Consider the following 15,071-nt stretch of genomic DNA (forward strand, 5'->3'; position numbering starts at 1 on the left):
TTTGTTTTTTTTTTTTTTTTTGGTTGGTTGCTGGTTTTTTTGGGTTTTTTTTTTTTTTTTTTTTTTGCAGCTGAGAAAGGCAAGAAGCACAGAGCGTGGGCTTGGGTTTTTCCCCCAATAACTCGATGTCCCTCCACAGAGTGGCCCTTCAGAAAGCCACCAGCACTTCTTCCGGGGCCAGCAGGTGGAGCTTGAAGAATAGCATCAATATCCAACCCCATTTGAGCCAGAGCCCATTGAGTGGGAACTATCTGTGCTGAAATCCTGATTGAATAAAAATTGTTCATTATGCAAACTGTCTGGTTCAGTACACAGAGGCAGCCCCCAGGCACAGACCCCAAGTAGCTGCTTTCTCTTTCCCCAGATTAAAACATATGAACTGCTTTGATGTAATCTTATAACAAAGCCTAATGGACATTTTATATCCTCTGAAGTTGACTGTCATTTCTCATTGCTCTGCTTCCTATGGCCTATTAATACTCCAACCCAGGGAGTGATTTGGGCTCTTTTTCCTCGCAAATACGGTACATTTCCCATCCATATTTAAGTTTTTTTTATTTATGTTTAAATACTGTTAGATTACATTACAGTATGTTTAATCCCTTGTTTTTTCCATAGCTATTTATCATTTTAATGGAATGCTGCAGAATATTACATTGTGCAATGTGTTTAAATTGATAAATTGTATTAGAAAAATATTGGATAGGATTTTTAATGGTAAGTGGGGCTTTAGTAGATATATTTTCTCATTAGTAGAGTAACTGCACACAGACTGCATGAGGCTGGAATGTTAAGGATTTTGGGATAAGCTATATTTATGACTTATTTGACTAATTAAGGCACAATTTTATCATAAAGTTTTTCCCAGACTTTGCTGAGCAGGATGAAGGAGGAAAAGTTGCCCCAGTGCAGTTACTCTACAACATCAGTTGCCATAACAACTTCATGCAATACTATATTTTTACTTGAAATTCCTTTTAAGACTCAGTTGCTGTAATAATTTGTTTCAGCTGCTAAAAGGCATGTTTCTCTTTGTGGTGGTTTCAAGGCTCTCATTACAGTAACAAAAAAGTGGTTGTGTTAATATAGACTCTTTTCATTTCAACATATGCAAAAGTTCAATAGACTCCAAAAATAGAATTAAAGGGTGGAGGTGATGAATCTGCTATAAAATCTCTCCCAGTCTTTGGGAAAGAGGAATGGGTTTAGCTAGTGAAGGTGAACTTTATTAACAGCCTTATGGAGGGATGCTGCTGTTACTCCCTACCTGTGATTATTGCACCCAATGGGAAGCTAAAACTGTAACTTCATGTTGTGCCTCCCTCTGCCACACATCACACCCCGGCCCTGTAACTTCCACCAGAGATGGGGAATGTGTTTGCTGTCCTAAAGAGCTGAACCATCAGCCAGTCACCTTTCCAGGGATGCTGCTGCTGTTTTGTGGAGCTGGTCCCAAAGTTTTTGTTCAGGAGCATCAGCTCCTCCTAATCTATCTGCACCCTTAAAATTCATTAAATAATCACCTCACAGGAACATGTATTGTCTAGGTTTTAGCCATGGGCATGCTGAAAGTGTAAAAACAATTTTCAGGCAGCCTGGAGCATCATCTGATTTTTGATTCTGATGTTAATTCAGCAGAAGGCAAGGAGTGCATTATAAGAAAGTTCTCACTTTTATTTTTAACCCTTTCCCCTAACTTTGGTGGTTGTTTCTTTCTTCCAGGAACACGCTGTGCTGGAGCAGCCCCTGCCCATTGAGCCAGCCTTGTGCTGTTTTAAATCCCCCATCTGGCTTCTGGCATCTCACGGTGCAGGCAGCGATTCCTTGAGCAAGTTCTTGTTCTAGTTCAGCATATGGACCCTGCTTTTACTGGTGCCAGGCAAATAACAAAGTTTTTAGCTATTTGGTTAATTGAGACAGTCAAAATACAGCTTTTTTTTGGATCATCTCCAGGTTTCTCAGGTCCATGGAGCAAGAGGAGGAGATGTCCTGATGGCTTTCCCAGATGTTTTTTCTCCTAGGGAGGATGAGGAGGCAGGAGCTGAGCTGGTGGTTTGATTCCAGTGTTCTTCAAGTGCCAAAGGATTGTGGCTTTTCTAACACAGCCCTTTTGGAGCAGGACTGAAGGTGATAAAACCACTTTTCTTCCAGGGCAGAACCAGTGTTTCCTTTCTGGAGCTGGGGGATGCAGAGAGCCCAAACCCTCCTTTCCTCCCCGCTTCCAGAATCTGGAGAGGATTTACCCTCACTGCAGGGAGGAGAAACCACCAAACTCCTTAAAATCTGTGATTATCCCTCCCCTCCATGGCTTTGACAGGATTCTGACTCTGCTCTGCCATTTTACAGCTCTCCAGCTGGATCTCAGTCTTCCAATACATTTATGACTCTGCTGCCTTTTCCTGCATTCTGGTCTTTTTTGTTCCACCCTTTCCTAACCCCGATTCTCTCTGCTGAGTGGAAAAGGTTAAAATGTATGGGTTTTGCATCTCTTCTCTCTGTCCAGTTCCTACCACGACCCCTGGATTTTTTAATAGCAGTGGAAATTATGGTCATTTAATGCAGCCCCCTGCCTGCAGCAAAATCTTCATCAAGGTTTCCCTGCCGCCTCCCTCAGGCAGCTCATCTTGTTGTTTAATTGTCTTTAAGCATTCTCACAGCTTCAGATTTTAACTGTATTTCCCTCAAACTGTGTAACTGTGGCTGAGTTTTGTGGCTCAGGAGAGTGACCCCTTTACAACTTGGTGTCTGTCAGCCCTGGCTGTGAAATTTGGGCTGGGCAAATTATTTTGGGTGAGTAGAGATGATAGAAAAGGGCATGTCTCACCATGAAAGATGAATCATCCCTTTGCCTTTTACTCCTTGTTGTAGTAACATTATTCCTGAGGAATTTTTTTGCTGTTTATGTGATTGTCAGATGTGATTCCGTCAGAATTACAAAGGAATTCAGCACGAATTAGTGGCCACTTAACGTTACAGAAAGCTGCGATGTAAATGTACTCCATGATCTCATCTACAAGTCAGTCCTTAGCGGATGCTTCAAGGTAGATTTTTTTTCCTAAAGTGGTCATAAATTGCAACCAGTCATTGGACTCCCTCCAGTCCTAGAGCAATTACTGGGCCAGTTCAGCTGAAGGGTTTGATCAGGTGTTTTACTAGCAGGATTTTATTTCACTAAATGAACATCTCCTGAAGAACCGGGAATGTAATATTTACACCTTAAAGTGCTGCTGTAATGGCGCTGCATTTAACTTCACTAGGAGACCAGGAATCCTGTGGTAAAATGCCTGATAACTGCTGCATTTACCAGGGGGATGAATTTATAGCATTTGAATTCCTCCGGCAGAACAAAGGGCTGTATTATGAAAGGACCCTCTTCTCCCTAGCAAAAGCTCTGAGCCAAGTCCTGTTTCCTTCTCTAGGAGACAGTCGTGGTGTTGCTTTGCATCGCTGCAGTTGTTGCCTTGCCTGACTGCCTGGGAATGTTTTGGATAAGTCAAAAGAGAGGGGGTGTCATCCTTCTGGTTCACCCTCCACAGGTTGTGTGTTATTTAATGCCATGTGCAGATCCTGGGACAGATTCCGTGCCTGCTGCCTGCGAGGTGATGGAGATGGCATTCAAATCCACCTCCTTCACCCTGGAGTGCCTCCCTGCAAGCTGGAACACCCATGGCACAGCCACAGAGCTTCCCAAAGGCCCTTCCAAAGGCTCTCAGGGATGTCCCTCATCCCTGGGCCATCCTGTCCCTTCTTGGAGCTATGAGCATCCTATAAACCATTGCCATCTTTACTCCTGGCTGGTGGCGCCACCTCTGTATAAATAATTTCTGTTATGCAGCTTCCCTTCCCGTCTATTTTCATCCACTGGTATTAATAGTAGCTAATTATTGCTTTTACTATCAGGTCATGTGTTGTAAATACACTAAATGTGGATCGTGTCCCGTGCGTGCCGGTTTGGGTGCTAATGCCTGGATCCTGCCTCTCTACATGCAGCCTAATTGCACTGCTCTGCCTGGCACGCTGTTTTTTGGGATAATTGCTCCCAAAGTCTCAGCATTTTAATGTAGTCAGTATTACATGGTCTGGCTAAAAATTGTTCCAAGCAAACCTCGGGTCCTACCCCAAAAGAAATCACAGTAGAGCTTCCTGGGGAAAACGGGGTTTTTCCTCCTCTCTCTTTCTCTTTCCTCTTCTCATCCCTGCAGTTCAGTGTGCTGGGATTACTGGGGTGGCAGAATCCCTCAGAGCAGAGCCCTGCTGTCACATCCATGGGTGGCAGTGAGATGAGTCGGTGACAACCTGGTCACTGGTGAAAAATCTTTTTAATTATTTAAGTAGCGGTAAACGCCTGCTCTTATTGGTATGGGCATAAGCTGCAGCTTCTCTAATTTTCCTCTTTAATCTCTCCTGGAAGAGCTGAGTGCCTGCTCTCCTCGGCATTGTGTTTCCCTAAAGAAAGCTGCTTTGAAGAAGTCGGCTCCCTGCTCAGGATGCTGATGCGAACGAGTCCCTCAGCAAACAAGTTTCAGGCTTTTACACTAAAAGCACTTGAGGGTTATTTGTGAGTGTAATGTCAAGACAGCCTAATGGGAGATATGAGCCCCGCTCAGGTTTAAACCACGCAGCACTGTGAGCTTCCCAGGTGTGATCTTAGTGCTGATTTTGCCTTTTTCCCCACTTTCCATTTGGGAAATGGAATAAAGCAAAAATCCCGCGTCGCCTTTCGCAAGGAGACTCTCTCCTCTACTGGCAGCTCCAAGGAACCTCCCTGCTGCTCCCTGGGACCTTTGCCTTCCCCCTCCCAGGCCAGGAATGCTCCTTTGCAAAGGGAATTCTTTGTGCATGGATGTGTTCACTCCATCAGCAGCTGATTCTGGTAATAAGCAAGTCCCACACCCTGGGCTGTGCTGCTGCAGAAGAGCTCATTTTCCTCCCTTTCCCACTCTTCGGGGCACGGCAGAACATATGTGCTGTTACCTCTTAATTCTTCTGTGGAGCATTAGGACTAATAAAAACCTTTCAGGGTTTCTGATGTGAGAAGCAGCTGCCATTGCATGCTAAGAGAAAAAAAAGGCTGATTAAAATAAAAAGCCCCACGAACTTCTCCCAGCAACAGGGACGGGGAAGGAGTTTGTGACCCCCTCCTGTGGTAGGTGACACTCTTCTTTGCTTGACTAATTGCAGCAGGACTGCATACCTGGGTGGTAACAGGGACTGTACCCTTTAAATAACAGAACACTGAAGTGTCATTGCTTTCATGTTTGTCTACTTGCTTCTAATTATTGAAGGCAGCTGACTTTAAAGCATAGGCCATTTCCTCCCCTTCCTGCAGCGGGGTCATAACAGCTTGTTTATACACTCCTAGGCTGGCTTGCTGCAACAGATTGTGACTTTAAATAGAAGGTTGCTAAGAGTGAGGTAAGGGTGCCGGGAGAAACCAGCTTGCTCCAAACAAGTCGCTTTGGTATTTCGGGGAGATGGGAGCAGCAGGCAAAAACGCAGCGCTGAGAGGTGGCGGTGGTTGGTGAAACAACACAGATCCGTGCATATGTAGGTACCTCTGCTCTTTTAGAAAGCGCAGGGGGAGTGTGATGGAGCCAGCCTTGTCCTGGGGAAACCTCGCCCAGGATTTTCCTGGACCATCTCACGAGACTGTGCCGCTGCTGGTTATTTATTCATCCTCGGCAAATGCCACTAGCTCCTGTTTGGCGTTGGGCTGAATATCAAGAAAGTTGATTCATTGACTTGAAAAAAACAAAACAAAGCCTACACTGGACAAATGCTAGAAAATATGTGTTGGTAAAGAGGTGGACTGAGTGATGAACATATTTTCTATCTCTCATTTCTCTGACTCATGGCCCTAACTTAGCACAGATCTTATCTTATCAAAGAATTAATTACCCACGTCCTTTAATTTCATATATATACAGTTTGAGATTGTTGTTCTTGTCTTCAAATGCCTCTTATCCTCTCCCCAGTAGACTGTTGCTGCTAAATAGATGGGATTATTTTCTTGGTGGCCACGCCAGATTTATTTATACTGCTAAATCTTCATGAGGAGTTGGGGTGAAGACAACTATCAGGCTGTCAAATTTAGCTTTACCCCCTTGGATTTAGTCCCTGGCAGGCTTCTGCTAAAGTCTTGGAAAGTAAAAATTCATTAGATGAACCTTAGCATGATTTTTCCATGGCTCTGATTTTAATCAAAGTGCGGATTTGAAATTGTTTTATCGTTAGAATCTGTTGACTGAACGTCAATGCAAAGCAATTCCCCCCCTGCCTGGTGCAGAGATGCATCCTGTGTGCTTAGGTAAATCCCAGACTGAGGGAGTGGAACGGCAGAAAGGGTAGAAATTAGCCTCTGAGGTTTGCAAATGCACTGCAGGCTGATGTCTCTCTGCATTTCAAGGACTTGAGGTTCAATTGCAAGGCTGCTCTTCTGCTCACCCATAATGGGCAAACTAATCAATTAAAATGGTCTGTTCTTAAGCCATCGCAGGAGGGAAGGCTCGTTTCTAGTAACTGCCTCGCAAGGTCTGAAGGATGCGGGTTTAACACAACAGCCTTTTATCTCCAGATCTGCAGCATCAAGGCGCTGCGTTGCACCCGGGTACCTGGAGCACAGGCGAGGCAGATCCTGGGGAAGCTCTTTAGGAGGTTACTAAAGACGGGTTTTGCACAAGGCAGCCGAGCTGGTTTTCTCTGAAGACCAATTTACACAAGCCCCAGTGACTGCAGAGAGCCTGGAACTCCCAAACCTCAGGGCTGTGGCTCAACATCCTAAAAGGAGATATTGAGGCACCAGAGGAGAGCTGGAGGAGAGTCACACTCAACACCAGATTTTTTATACCTCGAGATGGAAGCCTGTGTGTTTAAGAGCTTGTTTTAAGAGCGTGTTTTCCATAATACCTCCTGATGAGATCCGCCCTGGGTGTACGCATTTGAATTTTAAGAGCTTTGCTTTCCAGGTCAGCACGGTGCCTAACTCAGGCCCAGCTTTCCTTGTGAATGAAAAATAATAATAATAAAAAAATACAGAGTGAGGCGTTGTGTGTGCTGCTGTGGTCTGGGTGTGCTGCCTGCAGTGTTCTCCTCTGGGTCAGCCCAGTGTTCATCCCAGGATGCACGTAACCTGGCCAAAATCTGCTGTGTGACAGGTGGCAATTTTGTGTGTTCGTAGAGCATTTTCTGTGTTCACAGAGCACTTTCTGTGCCCTGGGTGTGCACATTTGAATTTTAAGAGCTTTGCTTTCCAGGTCAGCACGGTGCCTAACTCAGGCTCAGCTTCCTTGTGAATGAAAAATAATAATAATAAAAAAATACAGAGTGAGGCGTTGTGTGTGCTGCTGCGGTCTGGATGTGCTGCGAGGCTGCAGGTAACCCCCTTGCCTGGCCAAAATCCGCTGTGTGACAGGCAGCAATTTTCTGTGTTCACAGAGAATTTTCTGTGCTCGCAGGCAGGACGAGGTCAGAGCGTCCTGGCCCCGGTGAAAATTGGGGATGAGCCGGGCTGGAACGGGCGGCTGCGGTGATGTAAGGAGCAGTGCAAGGCAGAGGTGAAGGCAGAGCCCAATGACAGCTCCTGCCTGCCCGCGGAATTCTGCATCGACATCAGCACTTCCAGCAACAAAAGAAAGTAGGTCAGAGGCAGGTCCCCCTCCCTGCCTGCGCTGGGAGCACATGTGTTGGATTACACGCCTGCAGATTGAGGCAGGAGTGAGTGTGATGGGTGCTTCTCCTTCGGGAAGGTGCCTGTGAGAGCAGAGCAGCGCTGCTGTTCCCACCACACAAACACCATTTGTGTGTGATGGTGCTCACACGGGTGTGAGGATGAGGGAAGAGATGAGAATGTTGACTCCGTGTTTCGGAAGGCTTGATTTATTATTTTGTGATATATATTATATTAAAACTGTACTAAAAGAATAGAAGAAAGGATTTCATCAGAAGGCTGGCTAAGAATAGAAAAAGAATGATAACAAAGGCTTGTGGCTGATCGAGACAGTCCAGACAGCTGGATTGTGATTGGCCATTAATTAGAAACAACCACATGAGACCAATCCCAGATCCACCTGTTGCATTCCACAGCAGCAGATAACCATTGTTTACATTTTGTTCCTGAGGCCTCTCAGCTTTTCAGGAGAGGATTTTTCATAAAACATGTCTGTGACAAGGTTTTCCATGGACCTGCTGCATTCCTGATGTCCGGGGAGCCCAGGGACCCATTTGTGCACTAAATTTGGGGGGATCTGCCCTCATTCCCCCTGGTTTGGGGAGGGGGTGAGGCACCTGGCTGTGCTCCTGGTCCCTGCCCCTGCTCTGATGCTGAGCCTCTCCTTGCCTTGCTGCAGCCATGAACCTCCAGTTCTACTTGAGCGATTACCCGACACGTTAATTGGGACTCCCGCTATGATTAAAAAGAAATTTCAGATTAAGCCCGCCATGCTGTAGAGCTCAGGAAGAAAACATCTCTTTATAAACACAGCAGGAATGTGGGGACTCCATTATTACTATTTTCTTTTAACTTTGAAGAAGCTGGCTCTCTCTGCTGCTCAGACCACAAGGAAACAAGTGTGGCCATCTCTGTGCTATGGTCAGAGCTGAGTGGAAGGGATGCTTGCAGGGAGATAAAATTGCAGGGTGTTTCTCCTTCCTTTTTTTTTTTTTTTTTTTTTTCATTTGAACTTAATGTGATCACCATAATGGATTTATCTCTGGAGATTTCAGATCCTGTCTATGGCAGATTCAGGCTGTGCCACTCCTAGGCAGAGCTCAGGGGAAGTTTTGTATGAAACAGGTGAGTGTGGTGCTGGCTCCAAGGAGCAGAATGAGGTGTTTAATGTACTTAATTCATGACACAACCTTTGCAGTGCCGCTGTTGGCCAGCTCAGAGAGTGTCTCCAGCTTGCCCTGTCCCTGGGGAGCATCCCAGGTGAGCAGCATTTGATTGTTGGACACCACTGGGCAGGTGATGTGCTCCAAGACTGGTGATATTCTCTTCAACCCCCAAATATTTGCCCTAATTATTTTCAGTTTGGAAGGCTGTCACATTTCCAGTCAAAACCCAGCCCTCCCCCTCCAGACACTGCCTTTCTGATGGGGAACATCAGCTGAGGGAGTCTCCTCCTCCTCCTGGAGCTTTCTGCGTGCAGCGGCTGAGGCGGGGATGATTTCCCACTTGGAGGGGCACGGGGTTCTCCCCCTGCCCATCACACAACAGGGACCAACTCCAGCCCTTGCAGAGCACCAGGGGATGATTCTGTGTGTGTTCAATATCCAGAGCAGGGATCTCTGTGGCTCTGCAGCTCCCCAGCCCTGCCTCTGCTCCGTGCTGGACTCACTGAGCCAGTGGGTGAGGGCAGCAGTAGATTATCCCCCGCTCCCCCCTGCATTTTTTTTTTTTCCCTTTAAACTTACCCTTTGGTGTTCCATCTGAAGCAGCATGAGGTGAGTAAACTCCACTGCTCAAAATAAGAGTGGATAAGCTCAGTTTACTTGCATTTATTCATGACTTCACCACTCCACTGGGGCCTGAAAATCAGAGCCAAAAGGAACTGCAGTGAAAATTGGCCTACATGCAATGGCTTTAAATAATCTGCCCTTTTGCTCTAGTTCTGGGTTGAGATGTGCTGGAAGCCTGAGGAGCTGGGATCTGCCTTGATGTAGGAGCTGCTTTTTGTTTTCTTTCCCTGGTGTTGGTTTCTCTGTGTACAGTGTTACTTGGGGGAAGTTACAAAGTGGGGGAAAAGGGAAAAAAAATCTGCTTGAGAAATGCTGTATTTAGTGCACAACTAAGAATTACCAGAATCTGCACAATGAATTAGCTTTTATTTCCAAAGCTGTAAAAAGACAGAAAATAGAAATAAAGTGAGCAGCCTATGTTCCAAATATTGACACCTGGGAACAGAGCATTGTATTGGACTAAAAAACATTGTTCTGCTGGAAGAGGAAGAGCTCCTGTTAACAGTGAATTCTTGTTTGCCCTTACATTTGGGCAGGCTCTGAAGGCAAATATGATTCCCAGATGCCCTGTGGTACATGCATGTGCCTGACACTTGCACCAGGCAGGGAAGGAGTCACGCAAGCTATGGGAGAGCTGAGAGCTCTGGGTGAGGCTCAGCTTCAGCATCTGAGCAGAAATAGAAATGGATCCATCTGCAAACCAGGTCATCTCTGCTCTTGTGCTTTCTCTCCTGGGCCCCCTTGAATCACATCATGATTTTCCTTTACCCCCCGCCCCCAGCTCCCTGCAGCTGGGATTACTTTTCACATTCTCTGTTCACATAATTGGCTCTAATAATTTCTCAGCTCTCAAGGCAAATATGTCCACCTTTCCCCTGGCAGGGCTGCACACACCCACTCCAGCCAGCCAGCACGTCTGCCCTCCTTCCTGCTGCTCCTGCCTCTCCCGAGCTCCAATCTCGACAATTCCCATCTTCCTTCCCTGAGATCCCCTCACTGATGGCTCGGGCATCAGCTGTGCTGTGCAGCTCCCTCATGCAGGTGTCCTTGGCTGGTCCCAGCCCTGCAGGAAGGGGATCCACACGAGGAGATGGAGCCTCCCAGGAGGGGATGCTGTCAGGCAGGGCTGCTCTGAGCCTCTCTGCTCCAGCGTTTCAGGGCAGTGCTGTGTCAGCATGCCGCACATGTGGAGGGGGGATTTTGGAGGTTTCCCATCTCTGCTCCAGAGAAAACCCTCCCAGCTCCCCGAGGTGGGCGGGCGGTGGCCGGGGCGCTGCCGTGCCAGCTGGAGTGCCAGGGAGCTGAGGCAGGCTGTTAACATCCCGTGGTATATTTAGTTCAGGTTTAACAGGGGCCCCATATGTGTGTGTTCTCCTGTTTCCTTTTGCTTTCTACGTGCTAAGTAGATGCAGGGAGGAGTGGGGAAGCGAGGGTGAGGTTTCGCTGCTCTGCGCTCTGCTCTCCTTGGCTGGGCTGCTTCCCCGAGCTGTGCCTTGAGGAGCTGGAGAGGAACAAGTGTCCCAGGGATTCCTTCAGTCAGGGATCCCTGAAAAAGCGGTGATGGGCGTGATTTCTCTGGGAGCAGGGCACACAGGGCTGTGGAACAGGACCCTGCATGCAGCCAACGCTGTGCGCCAGCGGATTCTGCACATTGGGTCCTCCCCAGGAACCTCTGGTGCCAAAATGGTCGCTGCTTTTCCCCTTAAATTATTGTCTTTCACATTTCTATATTTCAGAGGGGGGTTAAGGCATGAGTTGAAAATCACACAGATAGCCTGTGATTCTCAGGAGGGGCTCCAGGAGGGCTTTTTCTGAGGACACAAGGGCATGCAGGGCTCTTCATGAGCCAGAACACGCAGAGAAGCTTCCTCAGAGAAGATGTGTGAGGAGCCAACACCTTTGATTACGGGATATTTTAGCTGTGGAAGGATTGACTGGGGGAATCATGATGAAAACCTTTTCCAAGGAGAGCAATTTGTATGCACTATCGAGAAATCAGGCCTGAGAGAAGTTTCGCGAGGTGTGCAGGAAAAAAAAAGAAAAAACCAAGTCATGCTGGTAGGCTCAAAGTGGAGGTGTTAAATCTCATCTGAGAGATGGGGAAGGTGCAGACAAGTCCTGTCCTGGGGGTGCTGTGGTACCTGCCCAGGTGGACAGGGATCACCTGGTGCAGCTCAGATTGAGGCAAACAAAATCCATCTCTAGGGATGGTGGCAACCCTTGATGGGAGCAGGATCTGCTTCTCTGGGGAACAAAGTGTGTGTTTGTGGGGGAGAAATTGAATTCTTCCTGGGCTAGTCAGCAAATAGCCAAGAATTTCATTATTCCATAACAGCCTCAGCAATCCTCAGCCTGTCATATGAACAATTCTGTATTTTAATAGAAGTGTTTTGCTTTCCACCGTGTGTGGCAGAGCAGCCCCTGAAAAGCAGCAGAGTTTTCACTGTTTCCATCAGATTTTGGGTTCCCTCCAGCTCCATTTGTTTAAATCTCCTGTCCCCCAGTCAGGTTTGGGCAGGTGAGGTGCTCAGTGTGGGTGCTGGAGCCTCGCAGGGTGTAGCAGGATGTAGTTTTGGCAGGATAGAGGTGTAAGACACCAGAGATGTTCTGTTGGCCAGGACATCATTGCAAATCACAATTTGATACTTGGATTTTGAGACTCTGTAAGTACAAAATAACCCAAACTCCTGAAGCTTCCAGCAATGCCTTTTGTCCCTCAACAAGATCAAGGGTTGGGTTGCAAATCACTGATTTCTGCCTCCATCCCCAGAGAGGAGAATTTGACTCTTTTCATCCAAACAAGACCCGTAACCTTAAACCCATGATTAAGCATCCCCCTTTTGGGTGGAAAACACAGGATCCAGAGCATCTGGCGGGTGCTGCAGCGTGTTGGCAAAGAGGAGACCACAAACAAATGGAGAGGAGAAATGGAGAAGAGGAAGGAAATGTTGAGTAATGTTAGGAAGTGTTTTACAAAGCAGATGGCAAACAAGGCCTGCCTGACCCCGTGCCTGTCTGCAGCACCAGGGCTGTGACAGGGAGTGCAGGAAGCTCTCCATAAATCAAAAGCACCAAGACCATCCAATTTGTGGGGTATTACTTGCTGTGTTTGACTCATGTGACTATTTTGTTTAGTTCCTTTTAGCTGCATCCCCCCAAAAAAAGAAAACATTTTGGAGCGTAACTATATCATTATTCCCTTTATCCTTAGATTCTTTCTCTCTTTCTTTTTTCTGGATTATTTTCTTTTTCCCCCCAGAAGATAACAAGGGAGCCGTGGTGGAGCTGGTGGTGTTAATGCTCTGCAACAGGAGTGAAATAGCCTGGAGATGTGCAGCAAGAGCAGGGGCGTGTGCCCTAAATAGGAGGGTTAAACAGGGCTTATTCTGAGGGAAGCAGTAATTGCAGCTTGCGTGAAGCAGTAATATTCTTTTGTGCATTATTTACCCAGGAACATCTGCTAATACATATACATTCTCCGGTGCATGTAAACAACCTGTGCAGGAGGAGGATTAGGAGATTTATAAAAAAATTAGAAGGAAGTTAAAAGGGCAATTAGAAGAGCAGAAAGAGATATTGAGCAGTGAATTAGGGAGGATATTTTAACACACAATCAGAGCTCCCCGAGACGTATTCAGAGCAGAGAGAAGGTAAAAGAGAAAATTGGCCAATTACGAAATGATAGCGGGGAATTGGTGACATGAGAGAAGGTAATGGCTGATTTGTTAAACAGTTATTTTGATTCTGTTTTCACAAAGGAGGAAGAGGATGGAGGGGCAGCTCCAGAAAGGACTCGGGCTGTGAGGTGAGGGTGGGGATGAGCCTGCAGAGAGATAAAGCTGCATCTGCAGAGTGGGGAGAATTTCACCCGTGTTCACAGGGTGGGGGGAAAAATTGGATTTACTGAGCAGCAATTTCCAGCAGGGAGCTGGGTAACGAGGGACTTGTGTTGTTCGCCAATTTTGCTGCCTTTGAGTGGGGACCAGAGAGGTGGCCACTGAGCTGACACATCCCTCTCCCTGCTGAGGGCTGCTTCTCTGGGAAAGGGGAGCACAGAGATGGATGGGGACCCTGGAGGGGTGCTGCTCCTGGGCAGAGATGTTTGTGGCTCGTCAGCGTGACACCTTCCCCAAAAACACACATTGCAGGGTGTGAGCACCCGTGTCCTGCTTTCTGAGCTGCTTTTGCTTCCATCTGTAACCCACAAACTCCAACGCAGTCAGGAACACAACAGCATCCCTGGAATCGCTGTTCCCACCAGCGCTGGTGTCAGTATCTCACGTTTCTCCAAAGCAGGGATGAGCTCAGGGGATGCTGGATGTGCTAAGAGGGGCCTGGGGGCACAGGGGGCTGGTGCCCACCAGCAGGACCTCAAGGAGATAATGATAAAAAAGGAAATAATCTTGGTAATGGGAAATGGGCTCTTGGGAAGTGCTCCTGGGGGAGTGGTTGAAGCTAAGACAGGGAAAGAATACACAGGCAGGGGATTTAGGGAAGGATAAACTTGAAGGGCTGCAAAAAAAAAAGTGTTATTTAGCTGGGAGGAATGTGAAGTGGTGCTTTTGTTCTGCTGTGTCCCTCTGAAGGGGAGTATGTCACAAAGCAACTTTCTGAGACAAAGGAAAGAGTTTGGGATTGGTGCAGGGGGGGCACAAGCGTGGTCTGGGAAGGGATGGGGAGCACAGGAGAAGCTGTGGTCTCGTGGTGTTGGTTTAGGCTGATAAACTCAAAATTTATTCTCAGTATCCAAGAGGTGTTTGGTTTTTCATCCTGCCTGGGAGGATAAAAGAGATGCAGTGTTGCGTGGTTTCTGATTTCAAAGCATGTACGAAAAGCTCCATATTAGCAATTATGGGATGAAACTGTGGAAAAGTGCTACAAAGGAGAGAAAATTGGCTCTGGCTCAGGAAACGGGATTCTGCCGCTGGGAGTGAGTTCCCAGAGGCACAGTCTGGGGTCTCTTCTGGGTTCTCTGGTGTTTATTTTTTTTAATGGAAAGGATTTGCATGAGCAGCCCAAAGTCAGAGTGTTAAAGCTCACTGATGGGAGGAAGGGGAAAGCAGGCACTGATCTCATCTTCCAGAGCAGCACAGGCTGGAGAGCACTCAAGGAAAGGCAAATTGATGAGCAAATAGAGGCTCAGGTGATGTTTTTCCCAGGGGGGTGTGTGGAGATCACAGCTGAGCTGTGGGGAGCTACTGGCAGTGTCTGCCCAGGCAACAGGGCCTGTCTGTCCCCACCCTGAGAGGGGATCGGGGCACATCCAAAGGATGAGCTTGTGATAGGAGCATGGAAAGGTTCAGAATTTATAGAATCATGGAATCATTTAGGTTGGAAAAGACCTCTGTGGTGATAAAGTCCAACAGTTAACCCAGCACAGCCAAGGCCACCAGTAAATCACGTCCCCAAGTGCCACATCCACAGGTCTGCTATATCCCTCCAGGGATGGGGACCCCAGGTCAGCTGCCCTTGGCCTTCTTGCCCATTTGGGCTTGTGTTCAGCACCTCCAGGTCCTTTCCCACTGGGCACCTTTCTAGACACTGCTCCAGGCCTGTAGGGGTTGTGCAGCACCTGCCTCGTGGCCTTGTTGAACCTCATCCCAGTGGCCTCACCC

The sequence above is a fragment of the Ammospiza caudacuta genome, chromosome 20 (assembly GCF_027887145.1).
Source record: "Ammospiza caudacuta isolate bAmmCau1 chromosome 20, bAmmCau1.pri, whole genome shotgun sequence".
Lineage (NCBI taxonomy): Eukaryota > Metazoa > Chordata > Aves > Passeriformes > Passerellidae > Ammospiza > Ammospiza caudacuta.